Source organism: Pangasianodon hypophthalmus, chromosome 15 (genome assembly GCF_027358585.1).
Source record: "Pangasianodon hypophthalmus isolate fPanHyp1 chromosome 15, fPanHyp1.pri, whole genome shotgun sequence".
NCBI lineage: Eukaryota > Metazoa > Chordata > Actinopteri > Siluriformes > Pangasiidae > Pangasianodon > Pangasianodon hypophthalmus.
Genome location: NC_069724.1, coordinates 23,011,521 through 23,020,009, shown reverse-complemented (window position 1 = coordinate 23,020,009; position 8,489 = coordinate 23,011,521). Strand labels below are relative to the sequence as shown.

At 39.1% G+C, this 8,489-nt stretch overlaps 1 protein-coding gene across 1 annotated transcript in view; it reads left to right on the top strand.

Annotated features, from left to right (window-relative positions):
- Positions 1 to 804: 804 nt before the first annotated feature.
- Positions 805 to 8,489, top strand: part of LOC113535383 (synaptic vesicle glycoprotein 2C) — a 39,042-nt gene continuing 31,357 nt past the window's right edge. The window contains exon 1 of the mRNA XM_026928631.3: positions 805 to 1,019. The gene's annotated coding sequence lies outside the window, so the exon portion shown is untranslated. The remainder of the gene's footprint in view (positions 1,020 to 8,489) is intronic.

Sequence of the window (8,489 nt, the reverse complement as noted above, 5' to 3'; positions counted from 1 at the left end):
CCTGGTCCCTGGTTCGATCCTGAGTTTGGGTCACAGTCTGTGTGGAATTTCTGTGCATGTTCTCATGAGGTGCCCCATGAAGAACTGGCGTCCCATCCAGCGAGTATTCCTGGGATAAACTCCGGATAAAGCGCTTCCTGAAGACGAATATCAGTGAAAGAAAGTAAAACTCAGAAGTTCCTCTTATAATAGAAATCTTTTACCCAACTCCAGATCACGTGTTAATGATCAATACTGAAAAGTCCTTCAGGGTGGATTTTACCTTTTAATGACTCACAGTAATTGCTGCTTGTTTGCAGGAATTTTGACAACATGTCTTGATTATTATGAAGCCAACATGTGGCCATTCATTTGCTAAAGGACTAAACCAGAAGCTCAGCACATCCTGACACTCATCACTGGCATGTTGTAGTGTTTTTTTTTTTTCTGCTAATCAGCTCATTCACAGAATCCTTCCTGAGGAGGAAATGGATGTGAAACACATCACAGTGTGCAGTGAAGGGGTTTAACCTGTAGGCTACTCCACAGGCATGACTGGGAAACACAGATCCGCGTGTGTGTGTGTCTGTGTGTGTGTGTGTGCATGAAATAAAGCGGTAATGCCACTGTGTAATTAATAATAATAATAATAATAATAATAATAATAATGATGATGATGATGATGATGTGCAGAAACACACAAAGTTGCCTCGAGAGATTCGTGACTTGATAAAAAAAAAAGAAAATCCACAGGGATACGACTATTGATTGCATCCTCCACCCCCCACCTCTCTCTCTCTCTCTCTCTCTCTCTCTCATTTCCTCTCCTCTTTTCTCCAAGTGCTGCAGAGGAGCTGCTTACTGCATCGCGGGGGAGGAAGTATAGACCAGAAAGAAAAGGAGAAGGGGAAAGAAGAAAAGAAAAGCTGAAAGCTCTTCATCACACCACACTTCCGTGCTGGGATAGCGTGGGGAATACCGGGTGTGAGAGGACGCGCGCGCTCTGCTGGATCCCCGCGGCTTTTCTTCCCCCTCCGCCGGTAAGTTCGGGTCATTTATGCGCGCGCCTGTGTGTGCATGTGTGTGTGTGTGTATTTTTTCAACGCATATCAAGCTGTAATGGTAAAAAAAAAAGGAAGGAAATCCAGTTTTTGAATCAGCTTTGTGTTTGCTGGGAGAAGTCAGTAGAGCAGAAGCCGCATTAAGAGCTGTCACGACTTTGCGTGATGCGCGCGCGGGTTTGATCAGGAGCGGGTTTGAACGCGGATTTTCTTCACCATTCCATGCATTATCCTTTGCCTTATCCCATGCATTACTTCATGCATTGCTTTCTATAAGAAACTTTAAAAAGTATTCTTATTATTATTGAACGGTTTGACAGGAACAGGCGTGCGTATTGCGCGTGCCGAGTGCGCTGAACCGTTTATTCCACTTTCCACACAGCATTACCAGTGAGAACAAAAGATACTGCACTGAAACATGATTGTTTTCCCATTGATATACAAGTTGCACAAAGGTGCAATAGATTTACTTTCCCAGGTGCGCGCTACTGTAAATGTACAAAAATCATACCCATGGAGGTACCACCCTAGCACCAAGAAAAGTACAGCGTGATACCTTTGTTCCTGAGAATGTATGGTTTTTGGGGTTGCTGCCAGGTTGACACTGCCCCCCCTGCAAAAATTATTTTGTCCCATATACTGATCTGTGCCTTTAATATGTATCTTTCACTAGAAATGTAATGTAAAAATCATTTAAAGTCCATCTTACTAATGGTACAAAAGGTGTAGGCTTGACAGGACAATCACACTGACAAAGAAGGTACACTTAATACCCTTTTTTGAGGGTGCATTTACTTTCCCTGGAGATACATTCGCTCTAAATGTACAAGAGACATACCTGTATCTTTCATCCACCCTCGTACCAAGCTTCACTACCCTGAAAAATGACTGTAATATCTTTTTGTATGATTTTTGGGGTTGCTGAGAGGTTAACACTGCCTTCCTGCCCAAGTCAATTTTGTCACATATACTGACAGAAAAATAATACTAAACTGTACCCTTTTGTGTCGCTGTACCTTTCATTTGTATCTTTCACCACAAATGTGGACATAGTGTACCTTTAAATGATTTAAGGTACATAAATGAACTGTACTTACCCTTAAAGCTAAAACACTTTTCTAGGTTTAAAGGGTTAATGCACCTTTCTAGGTTAAAACATACATAATAAAGGTACAACAGGTGTATGCTTGAGGATATCATCACGTATCATACATGTATTTAGTACCTGTATTGACTCTCCCAGGTGAATGACAGGTACTAAAGAGATATTAGAAAGGACACCACCCTAGTACCGAGTGTCACTATGCCAAATAGTACAGTTTAATACCTTCTTTTTGTCCCTCTGTCTCTCTGTCTGAGATACACTCTCAGCAATAAAGTTACCAAGCTGTACTTTGCCTTGCCGCTGGGGTGGTACCATCAAGGGTGCATCTTTTACCTGGGAAGGTGCATGTAGTGTACCTTTAATTAGCTTTAGACTAAAGCTATAAATGCACATCAGTGGTCATAAGGACACTTAAATGATTTTTAAAGCTGAAAGATACATACTAAAGATACAGAAAGTGCACCCTTGAGGGTACCATGCCCATGACAAGGAAAGGTACAGAGTCTGCTTTCTGCTTTCTTTTTGAATAAATTTTAGGTATAAAGGAACCGAACTGCATCGTTCCTTGTCACTGGAGTGGTGCCATCATTCATATCGTCAGTATACCTTCAGTTTTAACCTACTGTGCATATAAATAAATAAACTTTTAGTTTAAAATGTCCTTAAATAATTTTGAAGATAGACTATATTCACATGTACATGCTAAAAGATAGAAGTTTGGTATCTTTCTTTCTGTGAATGAGGCCTATATTTTGTGACTGAACTGTAGTATAAGAGGTACAGAAGAAAAGAGAGAGAGGGAGAGAGAGAGATGAGGGGAGAAATTGATTCCCGTGTACACGCAGTGAGGAGAGTCGAAATTTCATTAAGGGGACGCTGCTTGCGTCAGAGCCGTGGATGGTGATTGATGCGTTCTCCCTCGTGCTGCTGGTGAGAGAGAGATGGAGAGAGAGAAAAAGAGAAAGAGATGGAGAGAGAGAGAGAGAGAGAGAGAGAGAGAGGTGCACCGAATGCAAAAGCATGTACTGCAGCCTTGCCAGCTCTATCACACAGCCTCATTTCCTCTGCTCAGCAAAAAGGTTTTATTACAGCAGGACTTCGTAATTCCAGCAATTTGCCTACTCTAACACACATTCAGATAGGATTATTATAAAATATAAAGTTATGTCATTGAGTAAGTACAACATACTTAAGCTCTCGATTTGCTAGGTTTATGTTTTAGTTCAGTCAGTTGCTCATGTTAAATATACATAATGGAAAGATACTAAAATTGGATGGAAAATTTATTTGCATCAATCCAATCATGAGGATCTGACCAGAAACTCTGGATCGATATTTAATCCATATTGAATAGACATATTTTCTGATCTGACCCACCTCATGCCTGTGAAAGAATTTTATTTTAATATGTAAAAATATAGAATTGTGTGAGAAAAATAACGTGAAAATAAATGAATCTTGTGTAGAAAAAAAATTACATGGAAAATATGAATCGTTTGGAAAATGAATCACATGAAAATAAATGAATCATGTGTAAAATGAATCACATGAAAATAAATGAATCATGTGAAGAATCATGTGGATTTAATTGATTCATTTGTCAAATTTTTCCATAAAGGATGTAGAATACAAGAGAGACAAATATTCAAATATTCAAATACCCAAATATTAATACACACTGAGCCAGTACTGCTTCAGCACTGCTTCAAAGGTCGTGACCTTTAACCTTCAAGAGCAATCACGCGAACACAGCATCGTCGTAAAAGCTGTTATTTTCTCAGTACAGTGTTAGTTTACGAGGGAAACTTGTAAAATCATGCTTTTCACATTCTGAATCATTCAGTACAAAAGCAGAGAAAATTATCAGCTTTGTGACAAACACAATGATGTTTAATCAGCAGAGGTCAAAGGGCATCAGGTTATCAGGTGCACTGGAGGAAAACAATGTTTTATTATTGCTTTCCGGCTGTCTTACTGTGGCTGTGAATCACACACACACACACACACACACACAGCAGCTGCTGGGGAGGTCCCTACAGCTATCCATCATCATACTGCTGTAGGACAAGGTTCTGCCTGAGTGCATGAGTTTGTGTGCTGCTGAGTTCTGGATTCTGATTGGTCAAGAAGTGTTGATTAATTCTCTATAACAGCAGCTCAGACAGTAGTGCAGCAGCAAATAGCAGGTTTATATTAATGCGCTCATTCTTTACATAATGAATCAAATCGATAAGGGTTTTTTTTTTCATTACAAAGAAAAAAGGACTCAACCATCCTCATAAATCATTATGAGCCAAATTCTGCGTGTTTATAGTGTTATAACTTGACAACTTTCAAGCAGCTAAATGGCCTATCTATTAGCTAGCAATGCCAATGATGCTAACATGCTAATATTAGAGCTTAGAGCTCATAGTAGCTTATTACAAATTAAGGACAGTGGCTGCACTCGTGAACATCCTCATGAATCATTATGAGCTGAACTTAGCGTGTTATAACTATATAGTGTTATAACTTGGCTTTCAAGCATGTCCAAGTGCGCTTGAAAGTGCTGTCGTGACAGTCTTTGCTAATGCTAACTCTAGTTGAACCACCATAGCTTCTGATGGTGCAGCTTTGTGTAGACGGGAGGGAATGGGAGGCTCATGGAGTGAAAAAAAAAATCATTCGAATCTTATTCAACGCCACCTATTTAAATGTTAGAGACCTAATTTTGCCGAATGCACCTTTAAGCTAGCTGTGTTAACAGTAATAGTGAGTAATATGTGAGTGTTGCACTGGTGAAAAGCACTATCACACCATATCACTGGATCATACTCATTTTTATTTTCCATACACTGTTGGTGCATATTAATTAGCTATTTTTCCTATTTTTAGCTAACTTGCGAGGTCTTTTCTATCCGTATTCACAACAGACATTGTGATGGATTGTGTTCGTGTGTAATCCTTCGTCCTCTGTGCGGTGCGGCGTTTTTTTTTTTTTTTTTGAGTCCCGTGATTAATGGAAGGGTCAGCAGTGACTCTAGTGGCCCGTGACAGCAGCATTGTTAGAAAACCATTTTATTTTCCCTCAGAACAGGTCCAAATCAGAACCTCGTCCTGTTTATGTGAGAAAATGATTCACACACCAGCCGCTAACACCCTCCTACAGAAAGCGGAGTGAGGACACTCTTTTGTTTTATATTTAGTCTTTTAAACGCTGTTTTGTTTTCATATACTGTATTTTTCCAGGCTAAAAGACATTAGCATGATTTTTCCCATTTGTTAGCATTCTCAGTTACAGTAGTTTGTTGTGGAGTTTGTTGTGCGTTGTAGTGTGCAGGCTGAGTGTATATGACCTACAGACACATGTAGACACTTTGTAGCAGTATCATAGTTTTTGTCCAGTCTTATCACATGTGTGTGTGTGTGTGTGTGTGTGAGATGGATGGGAAATGTCTCATGGAAATGTCTCATGATCATTAACAACACCATAATCATTAACATGTTGGTTGGTGGAGACTGGAAGACTGTTTACTCGCTGTACAGAGATGACAGTAGATGAAAGACAGACAGAGAGAGAGAGAGAGAGAGAGAGAGAGAGAGAGTCTGTGGTCATCTGAGGTGAATACTCAGAGCAGAGCAGTAGAGAAAAAGGAGGAATAAGTGATGGAAAGAAAGGAAGAATAAAGGTGTGAGAAAGTAGGTTTGAGAAAAACCACAGCACTGAAATAAAAATGTTTTCTATCAAATTAATTTCAAATAAAAATGCAGCTGATTAATAATTAAGAGTAAATTGTATAATGATAGTTCAGCCAATATAGAATTTACATTTTTGCCTAAGTAAGGTGATATTATAATTAACAATTTATTGTTTAATATTTATATTATATTCAATTTTATGTAAGATAATTTTCCATTCCCTTCTCTCACACTAGGTCTCTCTATTAGCGTCTCTCTATTTCAGTCTATCTCTCTCTTAGTCCCTCTTTCTCTCTCTCTTTCAGTCTTTCTTCACTCAGTCTGTCTGCCTCTCTCTCTCTCTCTCTCTCTCTCTCTCTTATCGGTTAGTCTGATGCCAGCAGGACACTTCATCACTGTAATTGAATTTCAAAAAGTTTACAAAGCACGGAGTGTGTGTTTGTGTGTGTTTTTGTAAGGGAGTGGGATAGATACATGCATGTGCTTTGCTTTGTTTGTGTGTATTATTATGTTTGTGGACATTACGTTTGTGTGCATTATTGTGTCTGTGTGTATTGTTTTGTCTGTTTATATTGTTGTGTCTGTGCGTATTGTTGTGTTTGTGTGTATTGTTGTGTCAGGGTGCATTGTTGTGTCTGTTTATATTGTTGTCTGTGTGTATTGTTGTGTTTGTGTGCATTATCATATTTGGGTGTACATTGTGTTTGTATGTGTCGTGTTTGTGCATATTGATGTGCCTGTGTATATTGTTGTGTCTGTGTGTATTGCTGTGTTTGTGTTCATTGTTGTGTTTGAGTATACTGATGTGCCTGTGTATTCTGTTGTGTGTTTGCGTGTATTGTTGTGTCTGTGTGTAGATGTGTGTAAATGTGTGCTGCATTGCACCAGCGCAGCTTCAGTGGAGCTGTCGTCTTTGAAGAGATGTTTGTGTTCCTCGGCGGTTCAGACGTCCTCCTGAGTCTGACAACACAGCACTTGTGTACACAAACACACGCGCGAGTGGGGTTATGTCATATTACTTCTTCAGCCTAACGTTATTTAGAGAATTATTTGGGAGCATATGCAGTAGTACACACACCGTGATTGTGTATAAAATAAGAGACAAAGCATATACACTGTCTCTCACACTCTCTACACACTCACAGTTACCCATTGTGTGGGATTTAGCTGCTGAATATTTTAGTCTACGTGGCTTTAGGGTCAAAGGGAGTGTCAAAATTGACTGTGGTGAGCAGACAGACAGACAGATCAACCAGAGACTATCATTCCACTCCTTAGGCTCCGCCTCCTGAAAGTGGAAGGCAGAATTGTACTAGAAAGCTGAAAGGGATAGAGTGATATGATCGTCAGTAATAGTGATAATGAATTGCACCACACAGAGGGGGAAATGAAAAACTAGACACTAAATAACCTCTGGTTTGCCACGGGAAAGTCTTCAGGACTGAGGAGTTTATACTTTCCGGTTCCTCTGTGACATCTTTTTTTAGTCTTTAGTTCAAATTCCTGAACGAGAAAAAGAGAGGCTGGTGAGGGAACGACTGTCTATAGCTGCTATAGCGTGAGTGAGAACACGAACTAATTTGTTTCTTGATTGTTCCACAACATTAAACGTAACTAAAAGCAGACAAAAAAATACAGGTTTTTATTTAATAAAAACATTTGTAATAGTTTCTGAGCTTGCTGTTATAGGAAAATAATCAAATTCTGCATGATAACAGTAATGCCACTTCATCACACCACCCCGTTGTTGATTATTTTCCTATAACATCATACCATAAGTGTGTTATTCCTCATATACCACAGCAATAGTGCCATTTTGAACTATATACATACAGACTATTCCGGCTATTTTACAAAATGGTTTATTTAAAAGTAGGACAGCTTAACGGGAGTTGGACCTTTATTATTTGTTAGCTACAACACAAAAACTAAAAATGTTATGGTATGTTATGGCTGATTTACTGAATTTGGGGTAAGTGGAAAACTGTAAATTAGACTTTCTGCAAAAAAAAAAAAATCCCAAATCAGAAATTGCTGCAATGTTTCTAAACTTTCTAAAACTCAGCTGTCACTACTGCCAAAGAGAGAAACTTTCGGCCAATAAAAGCAACATCAATGATGAGAAGATGCTAAAGAGTAGTGCTAGTATCACCTGTTGTGGCCTCTTTGTGACACTGGAGCTTAAAATCTGGATCAGCGTGATTTTCAGCTCGTTTTAAGGTCTTGTACATCTCCTCATCTCCATCTGCCATTCTTTTCATCTTCTGGTTTCTGCTCTGTCTCTCTTTTATCTTGGGTGACAATATTAGAAATAGGAGTTGCCCCCATCCGTGCTGGGTGGTTGTCATGGTAACGGGGTGGTCTGGTGCATCTGAGTGAAGAAAATATTGTGTCTGTTTTTTTCTTTTCTTTTTTTTTAATCTGCGCAAATGGCACCGCAATTGCAAAAATGTGGAATCACCCAAAAAATGTTATAATGCAGCAGTGAACCTGATTTAATTTTCCATTATACCCTTTCAATCTTCATTAAGTAACACTTAACTGAAGCTAATTTAATAAATCATTAATTATTCATCAAACACGGTAGGGGAGGCTTTAATGAGTAGCTGTCGATTGCCGAGGCTTAGAGGCGCTAAAGGTGTGATTACTGTGTCAGAGCTCACACA